The sequence below is a fragment of the Dipteris shenzhenensis genome, chromosome 19 (genome assembly GCF_047967505.1).
Source record: "Dipteris shenzhenensis isolate YYH24624 ecotype China chromosome 19, Dip_SZ_1.0, whole genome shotgun sequence".
Classification (NCBI taxonomy): domain Eukaryota; kingdom Viridiplantae; phylum Streptophyta; class Polypodiopsida; order Gleicheniales; family Dipteridaceae; genus Dipteris; species Dipteris shenzhenensis.
In genome coordinates, this window is record NC_141614.1 from 26,674,874 (window position 1) to 26,694,303 (window position 19,430).

Sequence of the window (19,430 nt, forward strand, 5' to 3'; positions counted from 1 at the left end):
GATGAAATTAAAGTTAGATTTTCACACACACAACTAAATATGTGACTTATTGCGTATTCACTACTCTAGCTCTATTCATTAATTTAGTTTAATTTTTACCTACTTTTCGTGATCATAAACTGAGACTAAAGAAATACTTAAAATATCTAACAAAACACCTTCTACCAGTCCATTATAGAAAATTTCATTCTTTAATTTTGTGTCATTTTAATCATTTGATTCTTCTTGCTAAGAATCTACTTGTTGTTTCTGTTTACCTATGTATGTAGTGTCCTTTCATGTTCTTGTTGAAGATAGAAGCATGAAGAGATATATCCCTACTATATGACTTGATGAGGGGTAGACATACTGCTAATGATGGGCCTACCATAGGCTTAAGTTAGCCAAATGTGCATTGGATATAAGGGCACAAGTCTTCTTTTGGTGCTTAATTGTATAGATCTAGCCAAAATTTTAAATTGTATATATAATATGTTGGCGAAAGTTTCCAAATATATTTATTTATTATATAAAACTTTGGCGAATTTTCATGGACTTTATTTATAATTTTATAATCTTAAAGGCTAAACCTAGCTCTTTTTTTAATTTTAGTTTCAAATTGTGGCGAATATACTAAGCTTTTATTTTTATAAAAGCATATAAACTTTCACAAGGCATATAAAACTTTCGCTTATTAACAAAACTAACGCAAAAAAATCATCCCTGCCCATTACATCTTGCTATGGGCCCAATTTACGAGAGTTAGATAAAGTGCATGCAATATGTAATAAAACAAATAGAACAATAAATTAAATGAGAAGAAGTAGACTTACCATCCATGCCTCGAACGCAAACTGTCTGCCTGCACCAAAGTGTGAAGTACCTATGGAGTCCAACCATCTTCTTGCAGCCCTCCTCTAACTCTAGAACTTTTCGGGATGGTCCCTGTACTCCTTCTTGAAAAACTTCCAATCATCTTTGTCTCCCTAGCTAGGTTTAGCCTTCCCCTTTGCAATGGAAATACACAAGGTTGACCTATGATGCTTCAAGACCCCACCCATGCACTCTTTCATGTAAGAGTTACTAAACTCCCAATTTGGGGGATTAGGGTATTGTCTTTTCAATTCATCAATGACTGCATTCTTCTTTTCGTCATCCTGGTATCACCAGTCAGTAGCTCAGCTGCTCTTGAAGTGGTGGCTCATCAACCGCCTCATGGTGGCCAGCACTTCTGAGTGCTTTTTATTTTCTATTATCTCTCCATCCCTAGTGATTTCATAGCACAGGTCCTCGGGCGGAAAAGGAGGAGTCATGGGAGTGGCAGAGCTAGAGCGAGGGGTGTTATTGCGAGTGCTTACAGAGCGAGGAGTAGTAGAGGGAGTGGGAGAGGGCCAGGGACTTAACTGGTATTGGATCTCATGACCAAGTGGAGACCTGTAGGGATGTGAGTGTGCTAACTCGTCTACATCTCTCGAGTCAATACAATAGCCTCAACCCTTCCTACTCTTCCTTCCCTTATGATGGGTACGCCAAGGTGATGACCCCTCGGTCGAAGGGGCTAGAGGGGACAGTTGTCGAGTAGGTCTAGCCATCGGTAGGAGAGGAAAGATCTGAGGTCCTTTGGGATAGCAGAGAGAATAATATCATTGCCTCTGCATCGCTCATCTGTGCGACAAACTTGTTGAACTTGTCGGGGCTCCTGGTGAATCCATGGGCTACTAGCAAAGGAGTTCCCTGAGGGGTAGTCGTAGTGCTAGGTCCGAGAGGAGTCGGGCCAGGGGTAGGCCCCTAAGGAGTCACCTGAGTGAAATCAAGGTCCTCTAGAGAGTAGAGATCATGATGTCTCTTCCTAGGAGGGTTTTTGTACTCATCAAATGTGTGATGTGATCCCATGCCTAATTTTGGGGGATTGGACAAACATAGACACAAACACGAAGACAAGAAATAAACACAAGAGCGGGTAAGAAGCAGAAAGACAATTAATTACTTAAGACAATTATGAAATTCAAACTCAAGAAATTATGAAAATACAATTAATCACTTGTGAAAATTATGAAATGACATCAACGTAGAAAGGATAAATATGAAAGGATAATTATTTACTTAGGACAATTATGAAAAGCCAGTATTGAAATGACAAATATTTATGAAAGGCTAGTGGAATCCAAGAAGGTTTTCATATATAAAAAATATCGCCAAAAATACAAGACGATTCTCATGTACAAAAAGAGAGCGTAAAATATGTCTCCAAAAGTATGCTTAAGCAAAATTTGTATCCAAAAGAGACATTCTCCAAAAATGCCAAAATAGTAGAGGAGGTCTACTTCTCTGCATTACTATTTGTGGTACTTTCCTCCTCTGAGGTGCTAGGCGGGTCACTGGGGACCTCATCCTCCACTTCTTCTAATATGCAGTCATGCTCTTCAGGGATTATGTATTCACAATCCACGAAGGCCTCCACACAATCCATTATGTCCTTTATACAATCATATTTTGTGCTCCACCGGTTGTGGCAGTCTCTCCAAAACCTACGGAGATCATGTAGGTTGTGTCATGCATTCCTCAGTCACCCCTGCTCCACTACCCTTCGTCTTGGAACCCACCCATGTGCATGCACCTGGACGTTGTACTTCACCCAGTCGCTATCTTGCACAATCTTCTCTTTTACATGAGCTAGTAGAGAAGCTATGTCTATAATCCGTGTGACATGGGGAACCAGGGGGTTTACGGAAGACACCCATGGGTGAGGGGTGGTTGTTCCATTTAGAATCTGTTTGAAAAAAAAAAGTACCAAATACGGTTAAGGAGCAAAAGAAAAAATAATCGAATACGGCTAAGGAGAAGGAAATAAGGATAAGCATACGTATAAGCATAAGCATAGGAAGAGGGGAAAATAAAAAAAGAGTGGAAAAAAAAGAGGGGAAAAGAAGAAAAAGAGAGAAAGAGAGGAGAAAAGAGAAGGAAAAAGAAGAGAAGGAAGCGATTGAAAGAGAGGAAGAGAGAAGAGGATGAAAGAGTAGTAGGAAAAGAGGGGAAGAGAGAAAGCATACGCTTGTGCTTATACATGGGCATATGAGCATATGCTCATGCATGGAAAGAGAAGAAAAAAGAGAGGGGAAAAGAAGAAAAGCATAAGCATATGAGCATAAGCATACATAAATGCAAGAGAAGGAAAAGAGGAGAAAAAAGAGCAAATGCATATGCGTATGAAAAGAGAGAAAAAGAGAGGGAAGAGAGGGGAAAAGAGAGGGAAAAAGAAGAGAAAGGATTTGCTTATGCTTATGCATGAGCATACGAGCATATGCTCATGTATGAGCATAAGCATACAAGCATATGCTCATGCATCTACTTTAGCATATGAGCATAAGCATACGCAAGAGCATATGCTTATGAAAAGAGAGAAAAGAGGGGAAAAGAGAGGGGAAAAGAAGATGCTAAAAGAAGAAAAGAGACGAAAGAGACAAGAGAGGATGAAAGAGTAGAAGGAAAAGAGAGGAAGAGATGAAAGAGAGGGAAAAATAAGAGAAAGCAAATGGATATGCTTATGAAAAGAGAGAAGGAAGAGGGGAAAATACAAGGAAAAAAGAGAGGGGAAAAGAAGAAAAGAGATGGGAAAAAGAGAAAAAGAGAGAAAGCATATGCTTATGCTTATGCATGAGCATATGAGCATATGCTCGTGCATAAGCTTAAGCATATGAGCATAAGCATAGGCAAATGCATATGCTTATGAAAAGAGAGAAAAGAGGATGAAAGAGAGGAAATAAGAGAAGGGAAAAGAAGAGAGGGAAGAGGAAGGAAAAAAGAGACAGGAAATGAAGAAAAAGAGAAGGAAAAAAGAGGGGGGAAATGAAGAAAAGAGAGGAAAAGAGAGATGGGAATAAGAAAAAAAAAAGAGAAAATTATCACATAGGCTTAACAAAGCAAGGAAAAACATGCTTCAACATTCATAAAACAAAATCTCACAAAAAATGAACCTACATTGATTAAAGAGACACACCTTCTTGAAAAACTTCCTTTCACACGAGCAGAGAGGGAGAAGGGTGGAGAGGGAGCACAAGTGGGACTGGGTAGGGGTGAGGAGTATGGGGAAGACAGAGGAGAAAAGAGAGGTCGCTGAATATAAGGTGGGAGGAGATATTTTTTCTTTTTTTGCAATAGAGTTGTGAAAGACGGCATTGTGCAGGGTTTCGGGTTTTAGCCCCAGGCATCGCTATATAGCGACTCTTAATATGCTAAAAGCATCTCTTCATGGTAATGGAACAAGGCAAAGCGTCGCTATATAGTGATGGTTTAGGGCAGTGAATCTAAGGAGAGAGGAAAGGAGCTCATGGGTGGCTATTTTTTGGATCTTAATAGATTTCCTTCCAGCTCATGTTGTGATTTTGGAGGTGTGCAGATGGAAGGGAAGAGTGGAAGCTCGTCAGATGATGAGCAAATGCCCGAGAGCATAGAGTGGCTTATGGAGAGGTTGTATTGTCATTACACTTATTGCAAGCAAGAAGTACAACATCAATGCCATATTGTCATGTGCCACTTGTAGATGTATGGGGAGGACCCCGAACTAGTACCCACTGTTAGTGATGCATGTGGTGATGGATCATCGGTAAGTCAATGCTAATTGAGTTTGTGATTAATATTGCATGCGTACACGACACGAAACCTTGAGACAAGATACTATATTTACACGAAACCTTGAGACAAGATGAGAAGGGTGGTGACGGTGCACATATACCTTCACACTTTGAGCAAGATTATAGTCTCTTGGAAGTGCCAGATGATGACGAGGATATGGTGGACATGATGGAAAATAGGGCACTACATCACTCCAGTGGAGGTTGTGATTCCCCATGCATATATTGAATCTCTGCTTTTGAGTGTGGGGTAGATGGTGATTCCTTGGGCATAGACTCCTCGGGAGGGTGTGATGTCTGTGGCATAGAATGAGTCTCTACTTCCACTTGTGGACTTTGCGGGTATGCTTTGGGCATAAGACTCCCCAAAATGGTATGATTCTTTGGCTGTAGATTGAGTCTCTACTTCCGCGAGTGGACTCCCTTGTGATGCTTTGGGTTTATACTCCTCAGGGGTATGTTGAATCTCAACTTTTGCGGCAGCTCTCGGGGGGGTCACTCATAAATATGTAATTCTAGCATGTGGGCTCAACAGAAGGAGTTTTTAAAATCGCCTTTTTACACATTTTTTACATACAAAAGGGTATCATATAAAGGGGGTATTCACAGATTGAAAAGAAAAAGGATGTATTTTATTCATGATAAATATATAGATAAGGGGTTTTACAAATAAGCCTTGAATGCACATGATATATAGGATTTATACATAGTGACTCCCCCGAGTGGCGGCTGGAGTTGATTGTGATGCTTCGGGAGTATACTCCTTCAAAAGATGTGATGGATTGGGAGTATATTGAGTCTCTACTTCCTCGAGAGTCTTTGATGCAGACTTGGGTGTCTCAATTATTTTAATTGGAGATTGAGCAATTATGGATCGAATAGTATGAGCCACAAATGTATATAGTTCTACATTGAAATATGTAGACATTGAGGATTGTGAGCCCTTCACATCATTGTAAATCCATTGCTTCTTGCAAGTCACCATCATAGTTTGTGACTTGTTCAATTGCACTTATTAACCTTGATGTGGACCTATCCATCATAACATACAAGGGAATGAATAAGTACATCACAAAAGATACATACCATGAAAGTTACAATGCATTAAGAGTAAGTGTACCATGAATTTTATATACTTACGCTAACACATTGCCATGATATCTTGGCATTGAATTGGCAAAATAGCATTTATTGGCTTGTAGGTCCAAAGCTACCAAACTCCAATGTTTCCTGCCTGACCAATTACGAATCTTTATTATTTGGCTCCATCTTACATCTCGCAAAAGTAAGTATGAGATTGCCATGTCACTTATGTCTCATTATATGGAAAAATGATAACTCGTACGTTGTCCATATTGAGAGTTTGTAGCCAGGTGTAGATATCTTCAAGTGACTTTTTAGTATTGTTGAGCCATGTAGAAAGAAGGGGATCTACGATATATACACACTTTGTAAAATTTACAGGAAACCAAGATATCATTATACTGAATCAAAAAATAACCAAACATTAGCTCATTAGATTTCATCACAATATAAATACTAAGCCAAGATAAAGAAAATAACCAAACATTAGCTCATTAGATTTAATCAATATATAAATACTAAGCAAAGATAAAGTTTGTATCAAACCTGAGGGCGGTCATTATGACTTTATCATTAACCTCTTTTCCTCAAGGATTTGAAACTCTTCTGGACCAAATGATAGATATTGAGGTCGTTATCCAATCACAACCTGAATATCAAAGTTGCTTCCTATTTCTTGCAACTTGGATAAATCTTCAGAATTCTTAAGCGTGAGCTGCACCATCATCATATCCTCTGAGTTCCCATAGAAGTGAAGTAGTTGACTCTCTATATCAGGAAAGTCTGTCCATGATCCTTTTATTATCATAAATATTTCACTTTTAGTTTTTTCAGCAATCACCATATCAATTAAACTTGAAGGTAATATTGTGGCCTTCCTCACTTCAAATCCACGTGAACTCATTTCTTCTTTCTTCCACTCTGCCATCAGTAAAAAATATAAAAGCTTGTGAGATTGATAGGTTATAGTTAAAGGTAATGCTGGTAAAAGAAAAGTAAGGGTCATACTAGGATATGTGTCCATGATTTCTTTGAGTAACCTTGTGAACCAAGAAGATCATCCATGTCATCGTCTGCATCACGTATATCTTTATACAAGGAGCCATCAAGATCTTCCATGTCATCATCTCCAATCCTTTTATGTTCCACCTCTTTCTCATAGCTGACAATTAGATCAGCTTGCAAATGGAAGTGTGCCATGCAAGCCTTTCTTTCAATAATATTAGTGGAATATCATTTTCTGAGAAGATCGTCGAAATATCCCATTCGTAATAGGGTGATCTTCCAATAAGGCAGTTGCAAGTATTGCAGCATAGTAATTCCACTTTTTGTAGGATATTCATAGATTTTGGAGTGCACTTGATGATGAGAGGACCTGTGGATTTCTTTCTCCTCTAGCATGAGACACAAACTCTTGGAAGTCCCCCTTATGTTATGTTGTAGATACTGGTCAGGATATGGATTCCACATGCATAAGAGGAATGATTTGAGGCATTGGATCTTTAATCCACATTCTATCTTGCTTGTCTTGGTTGCATACACACCATTGTAGATCTTGAAATCAGAGGCATAAACTTTCTCCAAAGTGTTATGTATCTCTTCCTTGTTTTCTTTATTGACAAAAATCATAATATTGCAAATTCTAGCTCTACTAATGGTGTATGAATTGGCGAATATCATTGGAAGGAACCTCATCGATAAAGAAAACTTGGGGCTTCTCCCAGCTTGTTTCATCAATTGAAAAGTCCTCATCTGAAATGCCCCTGTACGCTACAAGCTTTCTAGATTCTGAAGTGATGTTGACATTGAATTGAAAGCGGTGGCTGACTACACTTGTTATTCTCAGTTTATGCTCATTCGCAAGCTTTTCAACATATGCAATCACCTGTGGTGGAATTTGGGCTCTCATGAACGAGGTGACTACTTCAGCCGCATCTTCTTGATTCTTCATCCAATTATGTGCCCATGCCTTTTCCTTAGTTGTGGATAAAGCGGCTATATGCTTCACAATATTAGGGTCAATATTGCATTGACCAGTAGGAATCACTTTTTCTATGAGCAAATATCTGATTGCACTATCCACTGCATCACGTTTCACATGTACATTGATTCATCCTCCATGCAACGATCTTTGTCCTTCCTACCAAAAAACCATTCTTTGTTGAGGAGTTTTTCTATTACACAGCTATCTAGCAAATACTTCATGAGCCTCCACATTCTTGCCGTCCCCTCTTTTTTTTCAACCTTTGACTTTTGTGATAGTAACAAAGGACCTTCATAAGTAACATCATCCTTCTCATATGCACTGCAAATAGCACAACTTGCTTAAACACCTCATTAGGTCGAAAAATTACACTTGTGTAGTCAGCATATATATCTCTCACTACCTTGAAGCTTGTGAGAGATTCTTCTCGTTCTTGACTTCCCCTTAGTACAATTGCACTTAAACATGTATAAAAGTTGACTAATGTGTCTACATCTGCTTTTGTGGCAGTTCTTTTCAAATGTGTTGCTGGAGAACCAAGTGTAGTCCATAGATTCCTCGCTTTCATCAGGATTTCTGATGTTGAGGTTATCTTACATCTTGCAAAAATATCGTGATTCAGTCTTTCAGACTCAATCAAATATTTTATTTGATGCTTAAAAATGCATATTGTAGTCATATAAAAATTGAAGGGAAGAACCTTTGACATTTGCTCTGTAGTGAGTCTTCTTGAGTCCCTTGCTTGTCTAGCAAGTTCATTACAGGCATATGCATAATGCTAACCATCAATCGGCTCAAATTTACAATGCAACAAGAAATTTCTCTTTGCCTCTTTCAAAAATTTATCGGAATTTGCCTCTTTACCCTGTTCATGTGGAATTTGTCGAAGGCTTTGTGTGAAGAGTTTGCTGAAAGTCTCCTCAAAATGGGTATGTATATTTGGACAGACCATGATTGGATGTAGGACCACATTAGAGACCATGGGTTTCTTGCCACCCACCAAAGCTTTGAATATTTGCATCGCATAAGATATATCAAGATTTTTATTATTGGTAAAAATAGATGTTGACTCCACATCTCGAGCATTCATAGCATAGCGCTTTTGTCCCCATATATATCAGAGATCATCTACTCTGATCGTCTCATTGAGATGCAGATTGAGATTCTTTATTGACATGAGCTCATCTTGATCTTCCTCAACCTCTTGATTTGACTCATCTTCCTCTATATTTTCTCTGTCTTGCTCTTTCCCTTGTACTTGAAGTTTTTGAGTGGAGGAACGTTGCCTTTTTTTTAAAGTAGCCTTTGGAATTGTGTCCTCTTTATCTTTTGCCTAGACTTTCTGAATGGAGGAACGTTGTATTTTTGTGAAAGTAGCCTCTAGAATTGTGGCCCTTGGAGTACTAATCTTTTCTATTTTGCATCTTTCTTTTCCTTTGATAGGTTGCACCAAAGTGGCCTTGGCTCGTCCTTCCTCTTTCTCTATCTTTTGTATTTCTTAAGGCCGAAATGGTTGTGTTTCTTATTCATTTTTCAGTTGGAACGTAGCATCTGCTTCTTCTTCTATCTCAAAGAGTTTGCGTGCAGAACCTTGATGTGGGGCTCCTTGTCTAGGCTGCTTTTGAGCCAAACTAGAAGCTCTCTTATCCTGCTTGTCTCCTCTTTATTTTTGAACCAAACTAGCATCCACATGATCTTGCTTGTGCCCTCCTTGCTCTTGATTGAATTCATAGTCTATCTTGAGTGATGATGTCTTAAAGTACTCAACCATAATCTTTTGACGCATCCTACTTGCCTCTGCATTTAGAAACTTACTCCATTCATCCATGAGAGCCTGTAATGGAGTTTGTACTTCTGCAAAGTTTGATGGTGGAGGAGGTGGCATTGTGAACCTATTTAGACCTCTTGATAAGAGAAAATGATAACCCCCAATACTAGGTTGTGAACACTTCACAAAAATATCCAAGTATGGGCTGTTTGGTTCTATAGTAATTCGCACAACCATGCTAGAAGTTATATCTTTCTTAAAGAAGCTTGCATTCCATGGATCCTCATCTTGCTCCATATCTTTTCTCGACATCATCAAATGTAGCTCAATTTTTCTTTGAATGAGAAACCAAACTTTTCTTCCCATGTGCATGTGATTCCACTTCCCTTCAAAGTTACCAGGGGCATACTCTTTCGCATTGAAATGTAAGGTGGTGCTAGAGACACAAGCTCTAATCTCTTGAGAGTGCTCCATAATAGTAGAAAACCCTACATGAAAAATAATTCACAAGACTTTAGAAACAAAACTTCAATAAAATAGCCAATAAGGCATTAAAGTACAAAGTGAAAGAAAGTATACTTTGCCCATCATACTGTAATGTGACCAAGATGCATTATGCCCATCATATAATAATGTGTCCAAGCTGAAAGACAATGCATTTTGCCCATAATACTGTAATGTGCCCAAGCTGAAAGACAATGCATTTTGCCCATCATACTGTTATGTGCCCAAGCTGTAATGTGTCCACTGATACAATTAAGTGTGTGTCCATTTAACAAAATCTTGAATGGATGATCAAAAATAGCTCCAAAGGCTTTACAAGGCTCAATATATGTACATAAATTAAAAAATAATAGCCAATAAGGCTTTACAATAAGATGAGCAAAAATAAAACTATGATCCATCATTAACAAATACATTGCGTCCACTGAAACTTTGACTCTGATCTGTCATCTGAATTTGAAACATTGCTCATAGGGTTGTGTTATGAGTGTGGAACTGCACGTGAACGTAGGACTGACGTCGATTAGAAACTAGTCAAGAATTTTTGAGCATGGCTTTGATTGGTTGTTTTGGAGTTCTCTCCTGTATGGATAAACTAATCTATGCTAATCTAAGCTATACCAACCATCGAATCGAAGAAAATGCAACAAATAATTTCTTTTTCATATTCATTTTAATAGGTTACCTGCAAGACAAGAGTTATAAACAAAATTTGATTCTTTTCACATATAATTAAAGTATATTTAATTTAGCAAAATATTTTAAACTAAATTGAATATACTTTAAATATAAATTTAATGTAAAATGAATTAAAAATTAAAGACTAAATAGAAATTACAAACTCATGAAATAGAGAGTATGTAAACACATAAATTATAAACTAAGATATAATAAATAAAAATAAAATGATGAAATGATAGACATAAAAAAATCCTTCATTTTTCTCTCTTATATATACATATATATTCATATATATATATATATGCATTCAAATGATAAGAACTGATAAGAACAATGGCGTCCTCTAGCGATGGCGGTAGGGATAGAGCGTCTCCTTGTGTTGGCGGTGACAAGGCCTGTGGCAGTGACAAAGATAGGTTGGGAGCTCCCCCCGCCAACGTAATCCCTCTCCACTCCATTGAACTAGAGACACTAAATCATGAGGATAACAGTAAAGTAGATCTCATCATGCAAGATCTCGAGAGGACCAAAGAAAATGCTAAAGATGGTACGAAGTCGAGTTTTACATTCCACATGGAAGAATGTGACATGAAAAACACTGGCGGGGCTGTGCTCAGAGATCTACTCAGCTCTTTCAGAAGTGCCACTGACAACAGACCGTCGTCATCAGGAAAGAAGACAGTGGAAAAGCCCAAAAGTGTCATTTTTTCAGCTCCTAAACAAGATAGACAACCCAATGGAGCCAAGCAAAATCCAGTGCAATAGACGCAAACAGGTGCTCCCTTGTTGAACATGTAGAGAGGATTCTATGCCAGAGCAATTCAAAGCAGAGCTCGCAGAATCTTCAAAGCGCCCCAAACACCAAAACAAATAGCGTGGGAACATCTCTCCCTGCGGGCCAGACGCATCTTTGGTGATCACTCCAACGTAGGACTGGAAAAGCTCGCTAGTGCAGACGGAAGTGCTGTCAAAGGTAAAGCTTCCAATAGTAAAAGTTCACAATGGAATGCTTAACGAGATGAAAAAATGGTTGTGCTCATGTGCGGTAGTTGGGTATATCCATGGATGACAACCCCCCGCTATGTTTCTTAAAGGATGGATCAAGAACTTCTGGTCGAGAAAGGGTTTAAACATCACTAGCATTCATTTTTTAAGAAACAGGTATATTGTCTTTATCTTTGAAAAAGTAGAGATCGCAATGGAAGTGGTTCACAAGGGAACTTGGACAATTAGAAATCAACCTTTGTCAGTCCAGCTCTGGGAGCCTTCCTTCAATCCCAACTCACCTCTTCCCATAGGCACCTATTTGGGTTGAGTTCCCTGATCTGCCTCTTTCTCTATTCCCATAGCTGGAGGCTCTCTTCTTGCCCCTTGGCCAGTTTCTAGGTGTAGAAACTGAGAGGTTCATAATCCCAAGAGGAAACCCTCTTGCTTGTGTTTTTATGGACCTATCCATAGACCCCCCTAATGCCATTAGACTTCTAGATGGAGATGGTGCAGAGTTGATTCAAAAAGTTTCTATAAAAATATACCGAATTCCTGTTTCCTCTATGGGCTAGGGGGTCATTTCATCAAGGAATGTCCTTACCAAAGTAATCGTGGCAAAGAGAAGCAACCAGAGAAGATAGCTGAGAAGCAACTAGAGAAACCAACAGAGAAGTGCAAGGAGGTAGGGAAAGGGACCAAGCCAATGATGGGGGCACCTACCCTTCCACTTCAAGAAGAGGAGCCTAAATAGTCCAAGGAGGATATAATTACTCTAGAAAAAGTAGACAAGCAGAGAGTAGAAGCGAGGAGTAGTGAAGACCAGTTGACCAGGATAACAAGTGTCCTTCCAAACTTTGGCAAATTTGGAGTAGGAGAGGATTTTTGCCACCCTCACCTCTCGTGTCAAATCTTCTTTGTGTATGTCCTGAACGTGGCTAGAGATAGGGCATTGCTCTAGGAAACATTCCTCTTGAATGACAATGTGCTTCTTCTCGGTGATTACAACATGGTTGAGTGCAAAGGTGATAGGTGGGAAGGAATAGGTAGCGTTTTGAGAGGGCATGAGCTAAATACATGGTCAAACTTCAAAGATAGGTCTGAGCTTTTGGACGTGTCAGGAGACACCTCCTTCACTTGGACAAACAATCAGGTGGGTTCCCTACACAAAAAAGGGTAGCTGGATAGAGTGTATTGCTCTAAGAGAATTGTGGAGGAGCTGCTATGCATCAAGTGTAGAGCAATTGGCACCCTTCCTTTCTCAGATCACAAATCGATCACTGCAATTCTAGAAAAGGAAGAGAGGAGAATTGGCCGATCATGGTTCAAAGCTAACCCTTTTTTTTTCCAACTTCCTTACGTCAGAGACAAAATAGACAAAATTTGGTTAAATGCCTTTGGGGGAACAGCTAGTGCTACTGACAAGTGGATCAAAGCGATAGTGAGGATATTACCTTTTTACAAGCAATCAAATGGAGAGCAGATAAAGCTAGAGCCCTGAGAACCCATAAGCTCGAAGAACAAATGTCTCTCCTAGAAACCGACCACACAACAAGCGGACAGGAAAAACTAAGTATGTCAGAGCAAAACTTAGGACAGAAGCGGAAATAAATGCCAAACAGGCCAGGATGATCTACACTAGAGATTGGTGGGCAGGAAGAGCAGACAAGACCAACGAAGACATGTTCAAAAGTTTGGGGAAAAAACACACCCAAGAATCCCTCGATTCCATTCTAGTTGACGGAAGAAACATTCAAGATCTGGAGGAAATCCTCGAGGTAATCACAGAGCACTTCAGGCAGATGTTGGGTGAAGAGGAGATCATCATGACGAAAAGGCCATAGCCCGAGGAACGTGCTCAAGAGCAAGGGAAAGAAGAGTCTCAGTGTTTGACAGTATTTATCTTGATAGAGACTTATCCATAGAAGAGTTGAAAGGGGTTGTAGATCAAATGGGGAAAGGTAAGACCCCAAGGGAAGATGGCCTCCCTATTGAGTTTTATCAAGTCTTCTGGGAAACGGTAGGTCCCTGCCTCATGCTACTCTAGCAAGATTCCAAAGAAAAGAGTTCTGCGACCCTCGAATCAACACGGGCATGATTAAACTAATTCCTAAAGGTGGCCCAAAAGAAGAATTAAAAAATTGGAGACCTTTGACTATGCTTAACAGCAGCTACAAATTTTTTGCAAAGGCTCTAGCTATCAGAATCAAGACCAAGATGCAAAGATGGATCAGAGAAGAGCAAAAGGGATTTGTTCAAGGACGCCACATCTTAGAAGCCATCCTCACGCTGTGGGAGGGACTTGAACTGACGGAGGAAACAAAACAAGACATCTGCTTCCTCAAAATTGACTTTGATAAGGTGTATGATAGAATGGAGTGGGGATTCATTCTATCTTTCCTCAAAGACATGGGTGCGGGACCCGGTTTTGTGTCTTATGTGGAAATTCTGCTGTGTCAAGCCAAGAGCAAAGTGGAAGTAATTGGAAAATGATCGCTACCCTTTGTGCTTAGAAGATCCATTAGATAAGGATGCCCGCTGGTCCCCCTCCTTTTTGCCATTGCCATGAATGCCCTGGGTTGGCTCATCAAAAAGGTAGACAAAGGCACTTTAAAAGGAATCCGGGTGGAAGGAGATAGAAAAATTGTGTGTGAGAAATTCGCCGACGACACAAATCTAAAGCCCCTAAACGACGAAGAGTCAGTGAAGACTACTTTCGAATGTCTAAACACATTTTGCACGGCTTCTAGATCTAGGATCAATCATGAAAAAATAGGGATCTTTGGCACTCAGAGCCCCGCCCCCCCTATAAGGGGTGTAAGGAAATCAGGAAGGGAGAAGTCTTTAGGCTCTTAGGGATACCTATGGGATTTGGATCCATAATGCAGGACAGGTGGGAATGGGTGCTAGATAAAGTCAAAAGTAAGATGAACAGATGGCAAGGACTACAACCGACACTCGCTAGAAGAAAATTTTTCCTAAACCATTACATTTACCCTTCTATCATATACTATATCTCCTACTAGTTCCCGACTAAGAAGTTCCTAAGACAGATCAATAGAATGTTTAGAACCTTTTTGTGGGGAGGAGATGAGGTCAATAACAAGGTCCCTAAGGTTAAATGGCAAACCTACACCAAGCGAAAAGTAGTTGGAGGGCTAGGAATAGTAGATGTGGAAACATCAGCGATAAGATTTATGGGCCAATGGATAATAAAAGTAGTGATTAACCTTGACAAAATATGGGCTTACCTAATCCTCAAGAACATAAGCAATGTTAAGATTAACAGGTGTAAGCACTGGAAACATCTTCTGGAAAGAAAGCTTCTTGATGAAGGGCTCAAACCTTTGGAAAGGCATGTGGACAGCATGGGAGGCGCTGAGACCCTACGTGATCTGGAAAGGATTTTCTAGGAAAACGAGCACTTTTGTGGCAAATGACTCAATCTGGTTATCAATCATATGGGAATCCTCCCCCCTTAGGGACAACGAAATTAAAAGCGCCTTGAGACTCAACAAGAAAGTTTATGAGTCTGGGGAGACTTGTGGGATATGGAGCAAAGGAAATGGTTAAATAATGGCCAGATAAAGGTGAAATTTAATCTTAACAGATTTGACCTAGAATTGATAGCTGGGAGACAAAGCTTGTGGGACAGAGATTCGATTGCAAGGATGGGGGGCAGATTGCCACCAATGACCAAAGAATTCAGATGGGTAGGACAATTTGAGCTCTTCCCGGTCCCCATTTTCATTGAAGGGAAGAAAGAGATTGTATCCCAACTGAACAGGAAATGGCTGAGAGAAGAAATGGAAAGACTATGGGCCAACAGGTTCTATATACTATGGGACGGGGAATTCCAGAGAAAGAGGCCTGCCTCTTATGGCTCATTATAAAACGAAGTCTGGACTGCGAAGTGCGCACTAACAATTGTTCAAGGTGACAGAATCTGCCAAAGATGCAATAGAGCTAATGAGGATATCCCCCATCTGTTTCTAAATTACAGGTCCTCATGAGAAGTTTGGGACTCGGTCCACAGATAGTTTGGTTTTTTTGCGATCAATTACGTATGCCTATTGCTAAGTGACAAGCCAACAAGAGACTAGGTAAACTAGAATATCATGTGCAGCGCCATTCTTTGGTCCCTATGGGCTTAGAGGTGCATTAAAGTCTTTGGTAATGTTGTGATCAGTAGTAACGAACTTGTATCGAACATATGTGTGATCACGGGAAAGAGGAGCAAACCGTGAAAAGATGTCACGACTTCAACAGTAGATCCAAGAGTGCTATAAAAAGGAGGAGCTTATTGCGAAAAGAGAGATAGATCTGCTGGCCTAGCTGTAACAATAGGTCGGGAAAGAAGAGATTCGTACCACCACCGCCAATCAGAGAATCCCTCCCCATGGCCTGGCTTCTTCTTTGGCCAAATGCCCAGTATTGTACTATCACGTCCCCTTGGGTCAACTGTTCCCTACCTCCCTTTCGACTCAAATGACCACAACCCCCCTTATGGTGTAGACTTCCATTTCCTCCCCTGCAATGCAGACTTGCATTGCCTCCCCTGCGGTACAGACTTCCATTGCCTCCCCTACGGTTTAGACTTTCATTGCCTCCCCTGCGGTGCAGACTCCATTGCCTCCCCTTCAATGACCCTCCCTACCACCACAGTACCTTAGCCTGCATCATTTGTTACACCCTCTCCACTGGCACCCCCTGCAATCGTTTATAAGAGGCTGGTGGCGACGAACAACCCAGCCCGCGTCTCTTTCAAAGTGCACAATGAAGCTTCTCCCCCCCCAGATTTCAAGCCACCATTGCCCAAGCCTCGAAGTAGAATCCACAGACTGTGCCCATATCCTCGCATCCCTAGAACTATCATCTTACAATTGGTTGCCCACTTGGAGCCAAAGGAAGAACCGTAGGAGGCGGCTTGACACACTTTCCATCTGTGATTTTGTTAACTTGATGTCTGAGTACACTAGTATAGACTCTAGTATAGATTCTGCTAATGAGCATAACTGTCAGATATATGCTAGTCAGTTTTGACTATTGTAAATATTGTTGACTTTTTTCTCTTAATATAAACTTGCATTTTCAAATACTATATATATGCATATATATATATAATGTTTGATTCTTTGCACATATAATTAAAGTATATTTAATTTAGCAAAATATTTTAAACTAAATTAAGTATACATTTAATGTAAAATGAATTAAAAATTAAAGATTAAATAAAAATTACAAACACATGAAATAGAGAGTATGTAAACACATAAATTATAAACTAAGGTAAAATAAATAAAAATAAAATGACAAAAATCCTACATTTTTTCCCTCTTATATATATATATCTATATATCTATATACATATAGCTAAACATTTTAAACTAAATTAAATATACATTTAATGTAAAATGAATTAAAAACATAAATACATTATCTAAGCTAAACTTAAATTTAAAAATATAAAAAAATTATATATTAAATTTATTAATTTTTTATTTAAATAAAAATTGATATACAAACTAATGAAATTAAAACTATGAAATGGTAGACCTCCTTCTCCACTTTACGCTAGATTAACTAATTAACTAATAACAAATTAATTAATAACTAATTAATTAATTAATTAATTTACTAACCCCTCTCCTATAACCCTCCCTTTATTAATTAACTAATTAATTTACTAATCCCCTTACCTTAACTAATTAATTTACTAACCCCCCTTCTCTATAACCCCTCCCCTTAACTAACCCCATTCCTTATAACCCCCCTCCCTTATAACGCCCTTCCGCTTAACGAACCCTTTACTTGTAATCCTCTACCCCTTCCTTATAACCCCTTATTCCCTAGCGGCCTAACCCCCTTCCCCTTAACTAACCCTAATCTTCTACCCCTCACTTATAACCCCCTCCCCCTTATTCCTTGCCGGCCATGGCCACCAAGGAATAAGAGGGAGGGGGTAATAAGGGATGGAACGACAAAAAAAGGAGAGGAATGGACATCTGAAGTGGGAGTCGGAAGAGAGGCAACGGGATGGGGAAGGTTCACTACCCCTCCGTGGCTGCGATCACGAGGGAATAAGGGGAGGGGTAGTGAACCTTCCCCATCCCATCGCCTCTCTTCCGACACCCACTTTGGATGCCCATTGCCTCTCCTTTTTTCATCATTCCATCCCTTCTCTTTCGTCACAACGCATTGCGACGAAGATTGAGATGGAGCGACAGAAGTTTGGAGAGAATAAAGTGTGGGAAGAAGACGAAAGTTTGGAGAGATTAAGGGGTGGGAAGAAAGCAATTAAGGTGACGATGGTGGAGATTAAGATTTGGGAAGAAAGAGGAGGAGAGAGTAAAATTTCTATCTGTTAGGATCGTCGCTATCGACGATGATGAATTAGGGGAGGAGGAGATTAGGAAAAGAAGAGGTGAGGAAAGTGAGAATAGAAATGAGGAGATTCAAATTTCGAGAGAATTTAGGAGAAAATTTGCTCGAGAGATTCAAATTTGAAATATAAACTAAAAGTGCAGGATGATTTGAATTTAAAATACAAACAAAAGATCCGACATTCTCCTAAACAAAAAAACCCGACATTCTCCTAAACATTATTTCATCCTTTCCTCACCGAAAATGGATGACAATCTCTTTCCCAAGATCTCTTACCAACAATAGTACAAGAATAATACATCTTTCCGACACTTTTTCTTTGTTGTATTTTCTAAAAGTATGACACTTCCTTCTCTGCTATTTCTACTTAGTTTTCCATCTCAATTTCTTCCAACCTCTTTCTCTCCCCTCCATCCCACTCTAGAATGTCCGTCAATCAAAATTTCCATCGAAATTAATGTCACCTATTGCCACAACATTGATTTCTTTAGTCCCCATTACTACATCAATTTATTTTAAAAAATTCCATCGTTTCTCATCGCCATCACCATCGCTAGCCCGCCATCGCCATTGTTGTCACCGTCGCCATCGCCACAACCCACCATCTCCAAATTTTCTTCCATCGCTCCACATCGTCAAAAAATCCATCGCTGCCCACTCGTCGGCACAATCGCCACCCGCTCGCACCTTGCCCACTGGTGCAATACCAACCCGCAGACCACCCCCGCCCCACGCATCACCCATGCCCCACACCACCCACGCCCATGCACTGCTAGTGCACCGCCCTTTGTAAAGGGAAGGGGTCTGGAAGAGGGTTTACAAACCCCCTTTCCTTATTTCTTGGCGGCCATGGCCGCTAGGGAATAAGGGACCGCCAAGGAATAAGGGAAAGGATTATCCCTTCCCTTATTTCTTGGTGGCCGCGGCCGCCAGGGAATAAGGGAAGGGATCCTCATACCCTTCCGTCCTCATACTTTCCATCGCAATCATCGCGATCTTTTTTCACTGCATTGCGATCTTTACTTCCATCGCAATAGATCTTTTTGCATCGCGATCTTTACTTTCCTCATGTTTAATCCTTCCGTCGCGATCTTTCTCTTCTCTTACTTTTTCCATCGATCCTTTCTCTCAATTTCAGTTTCTTAAATATTTAAGAAAAGAAAACATGAATATAAATTCTCCATACCTGGCTAAGGTGGCTGAAGGTTTTGTAGATAGGATGTAGACTCGGTTTTGTAGGCTCCTTGATTCTTCCTCTTGCTCCTTCTTGCTCCAATTCACTGAGATAAGAATGAATGAAGAGAAGAAGACCTTTTTGTACTTCTTTAGGGCAAATTAAGACATTCTTTTTTTTACCCCTCTCTTTTCTTTTTCCTTTTCTTTCCTTTCACTAGCCTTTTTCCTTTTCCTTTCCTTTCACCCTTCTCTCTCT